Source organism: Oryctolagus cuniculus, chromosome 6 (assembly GCF_051225735.1).
Source record: "Oryctolagus cuniculus isolate XC-2025 breed Fujian yellow rabbit chromosome 6, ASM5122573v1, whole genome shotgun sequence".
In the NCBI taxonomy this organism is placed as follows: domain Eukaryota; kingdom Metazoa; phylum Chordata; class Mammalia; order Lagomorpha; family Leporidae; genus Oryctolagus; species Oryctolagus cuniculus.
The window spans coordinates 6,479,635-6,493,827 of record NC_142872.1 but is presented as its reverse complement, the minus strand read 5'-3'; the positions used below and the strand labels follow the sequence as shown (position 1 = coordinate 6,493,827).

Genomic DNA, 14,193 nt, shown 5'->3' with positions numbered 1-14,193 from the left:
TCGTGGTGGATCGCCAGTGAAGTGGTGTCCAGGAAGAGGCCCGACAAGGTGCGTCTCAGGGAGATGAGCAGAGGCTTTCGCTCTGGGACGTGGGAGAAGGTGGAGAACAGAGAGAGTGACGTGCAGGTGAGTCATCCAAGTGTGAGGTGTGCTTCAGAAATGATCAGGGTCCTTGAGGAAAGCAAGTGTCTACCGGGGCTTTGTTTAGAAGTTAGACTGATTTCTTGATTTTTGAGCTGGGTGAATCTGAGTATGTAAGTATCCCATATGGCTAGAAGAAATTAGGTTAATTGCCACTTAGGTACTTTTTGTTTGATTGTGTTTTGATAGAAGAGGACTTAATTCTTAGGGTAGAAATTGCGTACGTAAATTGGAAGTTTTACTTTGAATCTTCCTTTCTTCTACATTTTGATTCCTTGTTACACTTCATCTGATTGATCTTCAATTAACAGGGACTTCTAACAGGGTTGCTTTAATGTCTGCTTGATGAGCACCCCCACCCCAGCCGCAGCACTCAACGTTTGTCTGCAGCCAAGCAGTGTGGAGACTAGGAGACTTTCTATGTGTGTGGTGACACACGGGCTTTGTGTGTTCTGTTTTATTCAGTGGGCACATCTAGAGCTTGGTTGTCCAGAGCTGCTGTGCTAATTAATGAAACTAATAAGATGGAAATACACCATGGACACTTATGTCCAGGAGTAATGTCATGATGTACTTGATGAGAGAGGATGCAAGGGAGAAACGGGTTTTCATCAGTTGATGCAGGACTTTCCTCTCCCTCTCTGTTCAGTGACTAGAAGCCAGTGGAACATTTGAGGGCTTTTGACTTTCTGATCCTGTTCTTCGAGGAACCTGACTATGTCCCTCATCCTTCCCCTGGGTCTGAATATGGGTTTGGCACAGATGTGTTCCCTCGGCTCATCAGGCTAACGTGAGAACTTTAAGGCACAGTGGGTGCAGGGTGGAATGAGTTCCCATCAGGACCAGAGGCAGAGGAAGCACTAGGGGCATGCTCCCACGGGCATTGGGCTTCCAGCCTGCCCTCACTCGGCTCTTCTCTGGGCTGTATTCTCTCTACCAAGGAATCAATGAACCAAACTACTGAGAGTTGACTGATGAGATATTAATGTCAAAAATACCTAGCTCTTTAGAACATTTGAAATTGTTGTTTAATACTTACAAATCCATTCCCACCAATAATAAAAAGATTGACTCCTTTTTTGTAGCCACTAAAACTTAATTCTGCAATCCTGGTTTTGATAAACTGTTGGAAACTGAAGTCTAAATCACTAGGGTGTTGTGCAGTCCAGTGACGATTTCTGTGTATTTTTGGTGCCGAGATATTCTTGGAGCACATTGAGGACACACACTGCTGAACTGGATGTGAATCGTTGGCCATAAATCACCACACACAATAGACTCTGGAAGAACCAGATGTTCAGTGCGCTTTTTATTTTGGGCATTCTAAAAATGAATTTCTGGGCAAAATGATTACTAAGAGCAGTATGAAAAAGTGAATATCATGCCTTCATCATTAATTTATTTTTCAATTTTGTCAGTTAAACTCATTGAAATGTAAAATATTCCTCATAAATCATTTTTGCATTTTGGTTTTTAAGATTGATACGTGTTTATTCTGATACTTAGTATTTCTGGCCAACTCTTTCATGGTTTTGTATTCTGTTGCCTATGCTGATGGCTAATAGATTTCTACATTGTAACCCAATTACATGGGGAGTTGATCACGACTTTTCATCTAAAAGTAATGTGCAAATGCAAACCACTGTCATTTTCCTCTGTCCTTCCTTCGGAGGAGGGGGTACCTCCTACAAAGCATGAGGGGCCTGGTCAGTTTGTGACCTGGGGAACCTTCAGGTTCAATTAGAAGTGTGTTCATGAGTCCCAGGTCCAGAGCTTTCGAGGCTCTGTAGCATGGACATCTTAGACTGTCCATGGAGGAATGTGTCAGTGACAGGAAGAGTTCCAAGGAGTCCTGAGGTGTGTGTTGGTGTCATTCTGTCCCACTGCATTGTCAGCGTGATTGTGAATATCATGAAGTTTGCCCCGTCACTGGGCTGTTTTATATGACTTGGCTTAAGGGGTTTTGCAAATGCTTCTTAAAAAGAGCTTATTCCTGGGGTCACCTACATGGGTAGGCATGTTTTAACTCCATGTGAAGGAAAATCACTGGCAAAGCAGCGTCTTTAACTTGAAAACTGGAAAAGATCCTTCCAGGATATTACAGGGATCCCTGAGGAGCTGTATTAGATACCTGAATTTCTGAAATTAGAAGGAAGTGCTGTGGCAGGGAACCAGACTCAGATTAGAAGGTCTGAAAGAATTGATTCTTGAGTAGATCCAAAGGGAGGTAGATCTGGGACAAGAGGGCCTTAACCCAGCCCAGTGAGCCCTTGGAAGGCACAGGGCAATTTGAGAAGAGGGGAGACAGGAGGGGAGAGAGGAGTATGACTGTCAGAGTGAAGGCAGACAGTGTTGTGAACCCTCTACAGGGACTGTCGCTCCCCCTCTTCGCGGAGGAACGACACAGGACCCTGTGCTGTTCTTTTGTCTGCTCAGCCCTTCCCGGGTTTGCTGCTGGTTCTTCCCCGGTTGGCTGCCGTCCTTCCACCTCCATGGAGGGGCGGTTCCCCCTGCCACTTTCCCCACTTCCGCGGGGGAGCGGCACACCGCCGGCCGACTCTCTCGGGGGCTGCTCAGATGTTATTCGGATGTTCCCCTTAGATGTTCCTGGTGCATGTTGTCTCTCTTCTCCTTTATAGTCCTCTTCCACCAATCCCAACTCTGCTACCCACACGCCGAGTACGCTGCTCTCCTCCAATCAGGAGCAGGATCAGCTCCTGCAGGTCATCACTCAAGTTGGCGAGAGGCAGCTGCGTAGAAGTTGTTTACTCCCTTCTCAGCGCCATATTGTGGGAGAGCAGATGCATAGAATAAGTCTTAATTCCAGTAACTTAGTCTAGTCCGAGTTGCTCCCCACAAGGGACCACATGCCAAAGAGCTGTGGAGCCCCAGGAGGTGACAGCAGCTCCTGGCCCACAGCTGGCAAGCGTGGCAAACCTCAGACTCCTAAACCTGCAAGGATCTGAGTGCTGCCAACAACCTCAGTGAACTTGGAAGAGGACCCCAAGTCTCGGATGGAGTTAACAGCTTTGGCCAACACCTCGGTGTTTGCCTGGTGAGCCCTTGTGAGAAAATCCAGCTAAGCTGTGGTTGCCCTTCCGACCTCCAGCCTCTGTGAGATGATAAACTGGGGTTGTTTCAGACCTGTGTGTTTAATGTGTAACTCTTCCACAGCCACAGACAGCTGATGCAGTACCTGACCCCAAACGTCTCCTCCCATGCCCCCGTGTATCAGGATGGGGTAGAGGGCCAGGCATTTCTGACACTGCAGTGGGGGATAAATGTTAACAAGACAGGTGTTCTCTGGGCAGGAGCACACAGTGCTTCTAGAGGGGATTGTTGTGCAGCTTAGAACAGGCAAGGGTGAGAGAAGAACAAGGGTAATGTAGAGGAAGGGGGGAATCTTGCTTCAGCAACTGGACCTCTGTCTATACTGCATGTAGCTGAGTGTGTGAAAAGCTGTTGAGCTCCTGCAGGCTCACTCACCAAACTCGATGTTCCTAGGAAAAGAAGTGGGTTAGCTCTGGGACCATACATGGTATTTGGTGTTTAGACACTCAAGAAACACATGTTACCACAGTACTGATTTTGCCTTGCTAAGTCATTGCTGAATCAGGAATCCAGAGGTGGTCCACAAAGCCACAGAAATGCATTAAGAAGACCAGAAATATAAAACAAGCCAAAAAAATAGGATCTTATGGTAGGATCCTGTATATCCTGAGAAATTCTTCTCAAATTGAGGCTTACTGGGGCTGGCATGGTAACATAGTGAGTTAAGCCCATATGGGTGCTGGTTGGAGTCCCAGCTGCTCCACTTTCAATCCAGCTCCCTGCTAATGTACCTGGGGAAGCAGCAGAAGATGCACCAAGAGCTTGGGCCCCTGCACCCATGTGAGACACCTGGAAGAAGCTCCTGAGTCCTGGCTTCAGCCTGGCCCAGCCCTGGCTGTTGCAACCATTTGGGAAGTAGACAAGTGGTTGAAGATCTCTTTTTCTATCCCCCACCACTCCCTGTAACTCTTTAAAATAAATAAATATTTTTTTAAAAAATTGGGACTTATTATTTGCAGAACTTTTGTAGCCAGCCTTGAAGTTGACCGAGTCGTCTCACGTTCTCATCTTACTTTGGCAAGAGGGCGTTGATCTCACAAGGTCTTGGTTTACACCAGAGAGGAGATGCAGCTTCGGTGTTGGTAACCACAGCTCTGAGCTGTCCTTACTCTTGAGGGATCTCCTGTATCATCTCTAGGGTCTATCTGGGGCTCCTGATTCTGTGGCTCACAGACCCTAACAGCAGTCCCATGTGGTTTGTCATGCATCAGAGGCCACCGAAAAAACCGAGCCTGTCTCTGCCATTTCTTAATAACTGTGCATTTTGAGCTGCCTGGCCTGAAATTGCATTTAATTACTGGCCTTATTTCAGCAGTTGCCAGTTGCCATGAGCTCGACATTGTTTTAAGCGCATTAAGTTCTGTCATATTGCACCACGACTCTGCGAGGGAGATCCTGTCGTGACACCCTCTGGATAGATCAAAACCCAGCTACGGGAGACGAGGACATTGGCTAAAAGGGACACAGCCAGAAAGAAGCGGGGCCAGGATTCTGAATGGGGTCTGACTCCATTGCCCTAGCTCTCATCAACCAGACTCTCCTGATCTGCATTCTGGTAAAAGTTAGGTTTTCTCATCCTATGTCGTTTGTGAGCCCCTTTTATTAAAGAAATGAGAAATTCTTTTTAAACTCCCAAGGTGCATTTAGATGATTTTTAGAATACTCTTACTAAAGCCCATAAACATGAAACTAAGAAATTCTGACTTATAATATTTTTATAGCTATAAAATTGGATACAAATAAATTTCAAAATAACTGTAAAACCAATAAAATTCAAATGAGTAATATTAGTTTGACACCAGGGAGCATTGTTTAAGATGAAGCTGTCCATGAGAGGCATGAGAAACTATTTTTCCCCCATCTTATCTTTTAAGTGGTGGTCTTTGTGGTCAGTTACACCGCTTGTCATCTTGAATATGATGCATTTTTGTGATTTATTTGAAAGGCAGAATAGCAGAGAGAATGAGAGCTTTCAACCACTGGCTTACTCTTTACATGCCCTCCATAGTCAGGGCTGGGTTAGATTGAAGCCATCCGAGTCTCCCATGTAGATGGCAGGGCCCCCACACTTGAGCCATAATGTGCTCCCTCCCAGGAAGCAGAGAGTAGCCTGGACCTGAGCCTGGCACTCTGTTAAGGGATGCAGGTACCACAGTGCCCAGTTCTCGTGTATTATTGTTATTTTTCTTCTAAGTTACTGAACTTAGCTGTAGTCATTGCTAATGGCTTTGAATTGGCAGTCATTGCAGAGGACATTCCAAGCACACCCTGGCTGAATGGCTCCCATGCTGTCTTAGCCTCTGTGTTTTCTGATAACGAGCTCTGAGAAGCTACACAGACGAGGGCACTCAGGTGCTGTTTCTCCTTGGTGGTGTGCCGGCTACACTGCCTCCTAGAGCTGAGTTTCTTTAGTTCTGCATGCCCTTGCCTGTCTGGTACGGCTCCACCTCCTGGTGTCCACCTTCAGATCTGCCTGATCCCCGCTAGTTGACTCGCTGTAAGGTCACTGGTCTTCCCTGGAGCCACCTTGAGGGAGGTTGAGTGCAAATGTGGAAGCGGGAGCTGAGTATTCCTGTTCTGTTGCTTGAGTTCCATGAATTGTTCTGGGTCGTGGCTTCCAGGCGGGACACTGTGGGCCAGTGTCTGTGCTCCCCGGGCGAGTCTGGGAAGGGCTCGAGAATCCCCCCTGAGCGGTGATAACACAGAACTGTGCTCTGGAGTACTGACTACACCCTCAGTGCAAAGGAAATTAACACCCACAGACACATCACATACACACACACACACACACACACACATAGAACACACATAGGCATATATACACACACAACACACAGGTAGACATACATATACACAGAGACATGCACATATGTATACATACTCATATATAGACACACGCAAACATACAGACATACATGCATGCACAACACACATATCCACATACACACATCCACTATACACATGCATACATATATGCACATATATGCGCACACACATACATAGAACACATACAAACATGTGCGCGCGTATACACATGCACATATACATATGCTCGTACACACATATGCATACACACAGGACCAACTTTACCTTGGGGGCAGAGTCTGCAGGCTCCTTGTCCGTGTTGAAGACTGGACTGGTCCCTGTCCTGCGGGATCTTTTTCCCACCTCTGAACTGTTCCGTAAGCTCCCGGTGGACTCCTGTCGCGATGGAGCTGCTGGTGGGGTCCAGCGTGCCTGCCTAATTCCCGCCCAGCATGCCTGCCTAATTCCCGCCAGCGCCCTCCCTCCAAGGCTGGATTCAGCTTCTTCCTTCTCCGACACTGCCAAGCAGTGCACCGGCTCTTCACTTTGTGCCTGAGCTCCTCGATGGTTCTCGTGGCCAAGTGGACATCCCCCAGCCCTGTCCCTTCATCGCTTTGCTGCCCAGGCCAGAGCTGAACACGTGGGCCAAGCCCCAGACGCTGCAGCACACAGGTGTCGCCTGCACATGGTCTTTGCCTCTGGGGTGCTAAGTCCTGCCTGAGCTCTGCCCCTTCTCAGTAGGGCTCACCTGTCTCACGTGGGAGAGGGAGATGAGGAGGAGGGGGTGGGGTCTTTGTTAAGCTTCCTGTTCCCCAAAGCAGGGATGAGAGGGGACAGAAGCCTGCGGAGGCCAGGAAGCAGGGTAGGTGCAGAGGGGCTGGGGGCCTACTGGGAAGGTGCATCACCGCAAGCTCTGAGACTTGCTCAGCACTTGCCCTGGGCTGCTTGCCAAAAACCCCTCAGCCCGGCAGTGCCCGCGTTGCGTGATTTGGGAGTGAGGTTCGCCCTCAGCCCGGCAGTGCCCGCGTTGCGTGATTTGGGGAGTGAGGTTCGCCCTGAGCCCGGCAGTGCCCGCGTTGCGTGATTTGGGAGTGAGGTTTGCCCTCAGCCCGGCAGTGCCCGCGTTGCGTGATTTGGGAGTGAGGTTCGCTTCTCCTGCAGGAGTGCTTCTGTGAGAGTGGGCCTTGTGGATCTGGAGTGCATTCTTTCTGTGCGGGAAGCGGGTGACGGGGAGGCTGCGGGGAGACAGCCTGCTTGTGAGGAGTCCTCCCTTATCTCAAACCACATGTGGTCTCAGAGTTTTATTTTACTCATCTGCACACACCTCCCTACCCCCGGGCCAGCCACCAGTGTAGACCTTGGCCCCATGCCTTCTGGGCCCCAGGCTCCAACCTCCCTGTCTTCAAGCCCAGGCCCTCTGTGGACAGCAGCAGCCCTGCTCTGGTCGGCATTGAGCGTTGCCCCATGTCCTCGACCACAGTTGTCGGAGACCCAGGCAGCAGAGACCAGGGCTCAGAGGGGCAGCTTGCGGGAGCCTGGGGCATGTGGTGGAGCTCGGGTTCCCAGAGCAGCTGCAGGGTGGACCCGTGTGAGGTCCCTCTGCGGTGTGATCCTGAGTCCTGGGGGACCACGGAAGGGATGTCTGTGAGGGGCCCACGGTCCCAGCGCTGGTTTTCAGAAACGCACTCGTCCCAGTGATGAGGCCGGAAATGGCTGCACCCCGTCTTGCGGGAGAGGAAACAGACCCTTGATACAACATTAAGGCTTAAAAACTCCCTGAGAGGAGCATTTTGCATTTTGGGAGAGAGAGAAAGAAAGAATGGCCACTTGAAACTTCACTGCAGCTGCTTTACGCTCGGGAGAATGCTCTTCTGGAAGAGTAGAGGTGTGTGCTCATGGATGCAGTCCCAGGCGTGTTGTGCAGGCTTTGCAGGAAGCCAGACCCAGCCTCAGCCGGCGTGGAGAGCGGCTGGCTCGATGGTGTGCGTGTGCGAGCAGTGAGCACGCCAGCACTTCCGTGATCAGTGGGAAGGGCGTTGTCTGTGCAGGGCTGCGTTTCACCATCTGCTCCTGGCGGTGGCTGTGGGGAGCCTTTGCGGGCTCAGTGGACGTTTGCATGGGCTGTGGACTGCTCACGTGAATTTCCTGGCTTCCGCTTCTCCACACGTGAGAGCATTTGGCCTGTACATGAAGCGTTGTGAACAGACACTGCGTGTGTGTTGCCCACCCTGTGTCCCACTGACCCACATCCCAGCTGGCATCCCAGCACCCCCGCACCCTCTGGACTGGAGCCAGGAGGCCCAAGGGCAGCTTGTTTCTTGATTCCAAGTTTTGATTGGCAGACAACCCGAGTGCATCCTGGCAGAGCCTGCCCGTCCAGGTTCGTTCCCGTGCAGTGGAGGGACCATGTCAGGGCGTGTCTGGCCGGAGCTCCTGTCTCACAGGTTTTGCTACAGTTCCCAGCATGCTCTTGGATGTGGAATGTAGGTCAATACCTACCACGTCCATGAGCTGGGGGTCTCCTTAGGAATACCTGGTGGTGTTGCCCTTTTCTTGAAGATGAAGGGTTTGAGACCCATGGACGGAGCACAACATGCCCAAGGTCCCTGTGATAGCGAGGGTTAGAGCTGGAGCCTTGGGCTGGGTAGGAGAGGGGTTTTTCCCAGTTTGCCCTGTGTATTAAATCTTAAGCTCTTTTCATTCTGCTTTTCACTTGGGCTCTGAAATTGATTTGGAAAGTAAGTTTCTTTGTTACCAATCTGAAGAATAAGGCAAGGCTGGACTTCAAGGCTGTCCTGTTAAAGTGTTCGGCTGCCTTACTACTCATCTATGAAACATAAGAGCTCTCTCCCTGCTAATGATTTGGCCTGGGAAGAGCTGGAGCCAGTAGAATAGCGCCACTAACGTCATGGTGTGTGGTCATGCCTCGAAAGGCACTTTCCACAAAGTAGTTTTGAAGGGGCTTCCTTTTAGAGACCGCATTGTGAACAGAGCAGGAGCAGTGCCGTGTTCCTTTTATCCGAAGTCGTTCATGCTTATGGAGAAGGTAATTGCGTTAGCTTCGGAATGCATTGATGTCTTCCTCTGGAACTAGGACTGTCTGCTCCGCAGGTTTCTTCGGTCCGAGGTGCAGTCCCGCCTAACCCCGGCACACACAGCTGAAGGCATGCAGACGGCAGGGCACGCCCGTCTTCTGGTGTTGACCTCCCGCTCCTCCGCTTCTCTGTGGATTGACTCGTCAGCCTTTTCGTGGGGGCTGAGTGGGTGCCTGTTGCGGTTCCACATCTTGATAGAATGGCTTCTGTGCTACAACTTTTGGGTGGATCAGGGAACAAAGACAAGTGAGGTTCCTGCCCTAAGGGCTTCATCTAATAAGGGAGCAAGCAGGCTGATAGACAGGATGGTTTTAGATGTTGGAAGATGGAAGGCATAAGCAAGGAGGCTCTGAGCGGGTGACATTGACCCTGAGTCCTGAAGACATAGAAGGAAGTGGCAGCACACGTCTGGGCCAGGGACCCTCGCCAGAGGAGGTGGCCAGTGGAGACCCCGGAGTGGGAAGTGCTTTTTAAGTTGCTGTCACTGTAAGAGCCGCTGGACACAGGGGACCGTGGAGGAGACGAGGCCGTGAAAGCCAGGAGATGACAGTGTGCGTGAAGATTGCAGGCCGCAGTGAGGGTTGAAGACTTACGCTGCGCTGGCCAGAGGCTGTCAGGAAGCTCAGGGCAGTGGGCATTTTGGCACGATCGTGGATGGAGGCATCAATCCCTCATTGTCATCGGAGTGTTGGCCTTGCACCCTCTGCCCCCTCAGATTCCACCCTGATATGTGAGTCTGGCTTTGCTGATGCATGGTTTGTCTCACGAACAAGGTGAGCTCAGTGTCCATCCAAAGCACGTTCAGTAGAAACCAATAGGTGGCCCATGAGTTGAGCTGAGCCAGAGCAGTCGGAGAATGTCAGGTTCTGGCCCAGGAGCCCTGTGCGTATCGCCTCACTGGGCAAAAGGGTCTTTGTGGAAGGATGAAGTGAAGGCTCTTGAAAAGGAAGATTTTGCTGTGTTGCTTGGGTGAGGCCTGAATGCCTTCCCCAGAGTTGTTCTACACAAGAGGCACAGGGAGACATAATATGCCTGGAGAACAGGTGAAGAAAGATGGGATGGAGAGAGATGACGGGGAGAATGCAGCTGCCAGAGGCTGGGAGAGGCAAGGGGAGATTTTCCCCTGGAGCCGGCAAGAGGGCTCAACCCTCAAAGCTCCATGCCTTTGGCCCTGCGGCCCTCACTGCACACTCTGGGCCTCGGGATGGTGAGAGAATCGGTTGCTGCTGTATTCAGCCATCTGCTTTGGGGCAGCTTATAACAGCAGCCACAGGGCACCATCTAGCCAGCCAGTCAGTCCAGGAGTGGCCACGGCAGGCCCAAGTATCAGTGATGCTTCGATACAGCACCCATGGCACCTGCACACGACTGGAGTCAGGGACCCTGGAGGCTGAGGGACATCAGTGCCAGTAGAGGGATATTTGTCCCTGCAGTCTGTGGACTCTTGAACCCCAATAGGATTCTGTGTCCCACTTCCCTGTGCCACACCAGGAACCCTTTCCTTGGTTTCAGGAGACATCTGATCTCTGCGTTAAAGAATGGCACTCTGCTGCTCGCAGAGGGTGGAGAGAGAACTGTAATAGAATGACTGACAGGTTGTGCTGTTTTATAAAACACGGCGGGAACTGAAGTCAGCTTGGAGCAAGGGTGTGGTACTGAACAGGGAGGGTTGGGTAGTTTTAGGGTGTGTTTTACAGACTGTGCATTAACAGAAGGTATTGAAGACAGAATGGGGGAAAAGCAGAGAGAAAGGTTCAAATTTGAATCTTTGGTATCACCGTTGGCTGAGGCCGAAAGGAACAGGAGAGAAACAAACGTGGGGAAGTCGGTTCTGTTGGTCATAGTGAGCTTGGGGGTCCTACGAGAGACACCCTTGCTCCCTTTCCTTTGAGCCGAGTGGGGCTGGCTGGCTCTGCATCCCTGGGCTGGCCCTCGTTCCCGAGTCTCTGCATACGCACATTGCTTTCAGGAATTCAGGTGCACCACACCTCCATCGCACAAAAAGCCACTGCTCTTAGAGAGATGATCAGTTCCTATGTCAGGCTGGGATCTGACCTGAAAGGATCACTTAGGTACAGGGAGACAAAATGAAGCCCTTAAGATGAGCAGTGAAAGAAACATGACCATCAGTCCTCAGGGGTTTGGGGAAGAGGCATTGTCTGGGTTGTGATGGCAGCAACGCCGCCCTGGAGAGAGGAGAGCTCGCTGTGATGAGACAGGCTTGGAAAGTGGCCGGTCCCTCAGAACCAGGTTAGCATGGTTATGGCCACGTCTAAGAGGGTTTTGGCTGGAATGCCTGAATTAGAAACAAATCCCCCAAGTTCATGTTCAGAAAATTAATTTTGCCCTAAATGTTTCCAACTATAATAAACGTCTTTTGAGTGTCAAGTGTATGAAGAGATAATTAACCTATTTTTCCTGAGGCATCTTAAGATTTGGGTTTGAGTTACTTGCCTCGTTCAGGTTGAGGCGACCTGGAGAGTGTTGGAGCCACAAGGTACGATGGGAGTTTTGACAGTGCAGGAGGAGGTGTGTGGCTGAGACGCTCCTGCTGACTTGCGCCCCAGCGAGAGCGTGTCCTGGACAAGCGTATGCACAGGAGATGCTGAGCAGTGGTCAGAATGTTAGCACTCAGCCTGTGTGCTTGCCACGGAACACAGGTGTGGGATGAGTGCTTTCACAGTTGTATCCCGTGTGGATCCCATGAAGAAGCAAAGTAAAATGGGTCAAATCAGGCTTTGAAGACCCCAGCCCAGGCAGGCACCAGAACCCTACAGGGAAGTTGGGGAAGTGAGGCAAGTGTTGCCTGCACAGTAAGTGCCTCCTGGGGTTGGCCCCCTGGGGGCTGAACCACTGCAAGTGCCCACGAGGGAGGGGTCTGTTCACATGTCAGGCATTTTCCCATTGGCCAGTATTGCAGGGAGAATTTCAGGAGCCCTGGGCAGGCAGTGGTCATTGCTGTAAGACTGCCTGTACAAGGCTTGCATCCTCTCCTGCTCCAGGACAATGCTCGGGCTCTGCATAGGCGACCTGCAGTGCTGTCTCAACTGTCCTACTTATATCCCCCTGCCTGGGGGGAGCTTTGCAGTGGAGGATGCTGGGAGTTTTCTCTCCTGGCATGGAGTGGGGCAGCTGGGGTAGCTGTCCTGCTTTTTCTGGCTGTCAAACCCTAGGAGGATTTGCAATGGCCAGAGCGGGCTGCTGGTGTAGAACGGGACAAGAGAGTGTGGACAGTGCTCGTCCCAGTTCTGACAACATCAGCCTGTCGACGGCCAGACCTCAGTGGTGCACGCTTTTGCAGGCCACCCTCCTGATGCCGATGCTCCCGGGGTCATCGGTGCTAACAGCTCTGGGCAGAGACTCCTCAGAGACAGAGAAGCCCAGCGGTGAAAGCTGGCTGCTTGCCACAGGCATCCTGTAGGTAAACAGGGTGTTGAACTGGTATCTTGTGTTTATTGCCAATTTTTTTCTGGAAGGAAAAAAAATATAAGCAAGGAATTCCTCAATCTTGACCTAAATTTCGTGTTTCCACATAGTTGAGAAAAGCAGAGCAATCTAGCCTCAGCGTCCAGTGCAGACCAGATTACTAGAGGAAGGAGCTCGGCTGAAGGCACCAGCTCCTGGGGATCTGTGGGAGTCAGAACAGTGGCCCAGCCTTCCTACCTGCATTCTTGGGGTCCTTTCGCTGTCTCTGCAGTGGGATGCGTAGAAAGTCAGATTGAGACTGAACAGATGGAAGAACATAACACAGGGCTGATTCCTGATGCAGCGGGCGTTCATTGAAATACATATCAGTACCACCCAGGAAACACGGGAACTTGGAGCAGCAGAGATACCCAGGAAAACGTAAGCTGGCGGGCAGCTCACCATGGCCCGAGACCCAAGACACAGCTGCCCAGCACCGCAGTCAGCAAAGTACAGCGGCAGACAGAATCTAGCCCTTCCCTGCTCCTGCGCATTCCCTGAGCTGAGAGTGGCTTTGTCCTACTAAGTGGCGAAAAAAAATAGGAATAAGGTTACTATTTTATGCCACATTAAAAGAGGAAATTCAGACAGGTTTTTTGGAGCACACACACTCTGATTTGCACCTGTGTCTGGCTCGTCACACACTCCTGTGACAGACCCGGCTAGTTGTGATGGGCACTGTCTGACCCCCAGATCAAAGTGCGCACTACCCAGGCCTGACGGAGGATCAGTCTACTCTGAGAGGACAGCAGCTGGAGGGCACAGCCTGAAGCTGGAGTACGGGAACACACAGAACTCAAATTTAAAATCACTGCAGTAAATGTGCTTGAGATGTAAGAAAATCTATTAGTAGTATGAAAGTGATCAATGATTTATATTGTAAAACATTCGGACATGCTCATTATGGGAATGCTCATTTGGAGTGAAGAGCGTAGCGTAGGGGATATTTTCCAGGGTGGACAGAGCTAAAGAATGAATCGTTAAATGATGCTCGCCGTTGTTTGCTTAGCCGAGATAAATATCTGATTCTTGCCATTTATTTGCTGGTTTTCAAGATAATGAACTGGTCTCCTAAGAGCACCAGTTTCACTTAATATCCTTTTCAACTCATGGCTCTGCACATATTTGGGGGATTTTAATTCATCACAATGACTGTCTGTGTTGAAACTCAGATTGTGCTACGTTTGACCAGGAGGAACTTCTTGCCTCTGTGAGAGCCCTCACTTCCTGGGACGGCTACATGCTCCAGGGTCAGCCGGGCCGCTGCCTGCCCTAGGCTGGTGCCAGTCATTCTCCAGGAGGCCCTGGTTTCTCGCTGTGGGAACCAGGATGTCAAGACTGAAACAGGCACAGTAGGGTCGCTCAGTGCTGCTCGGGCAAGTCATGCCTCCTCGTTCATTACTCAGCAGTCACAGGTGAACTGAAATGTTCACGGGAAAATGGGATTAAAAAGTAATGCGCATTTCCTGTGCGCTTCTTGGCCATCCCCTGCTGTGTGTGTAAAAAGCTTGCAAAGTGATGGTGGTGCTCCGGATTCAAATTCAAGAGCACAGGATTTTTGCTGGGCACGTGTCTC

At 50.7% G+C, this 14,193-nt stretch overlaps 1 long non-coding RNA gene across 2 annotated transcripts in view; it reads left to right on the top strand.

Moving 5' to 3' along the window:
- The window catches only part of LOC103346548 (uncharacterized), a 199,429-nt gene that overhangs the window by 105,201 nt on the left and 80,035 nt on the right, over nucleotides 1–14,193 (top strand). Inside the window, exon 3 of one of the 2 annotated variants that reach the window (XR_016235049.1) lies at nucleotides 3,968–4,149. The exons of the other annotated variant lie outside the window; for it this stretch is intronic. This is a non-coding gene — a long non-coding RNA (uncharacterized LOC103346548). Of the gene's footprint in view, nucleotides 1–3,967; nucleotides 4,150–14,193 lie in introns of those variants that run through there. 2 annotated transcript variants of the gene reach the window in all.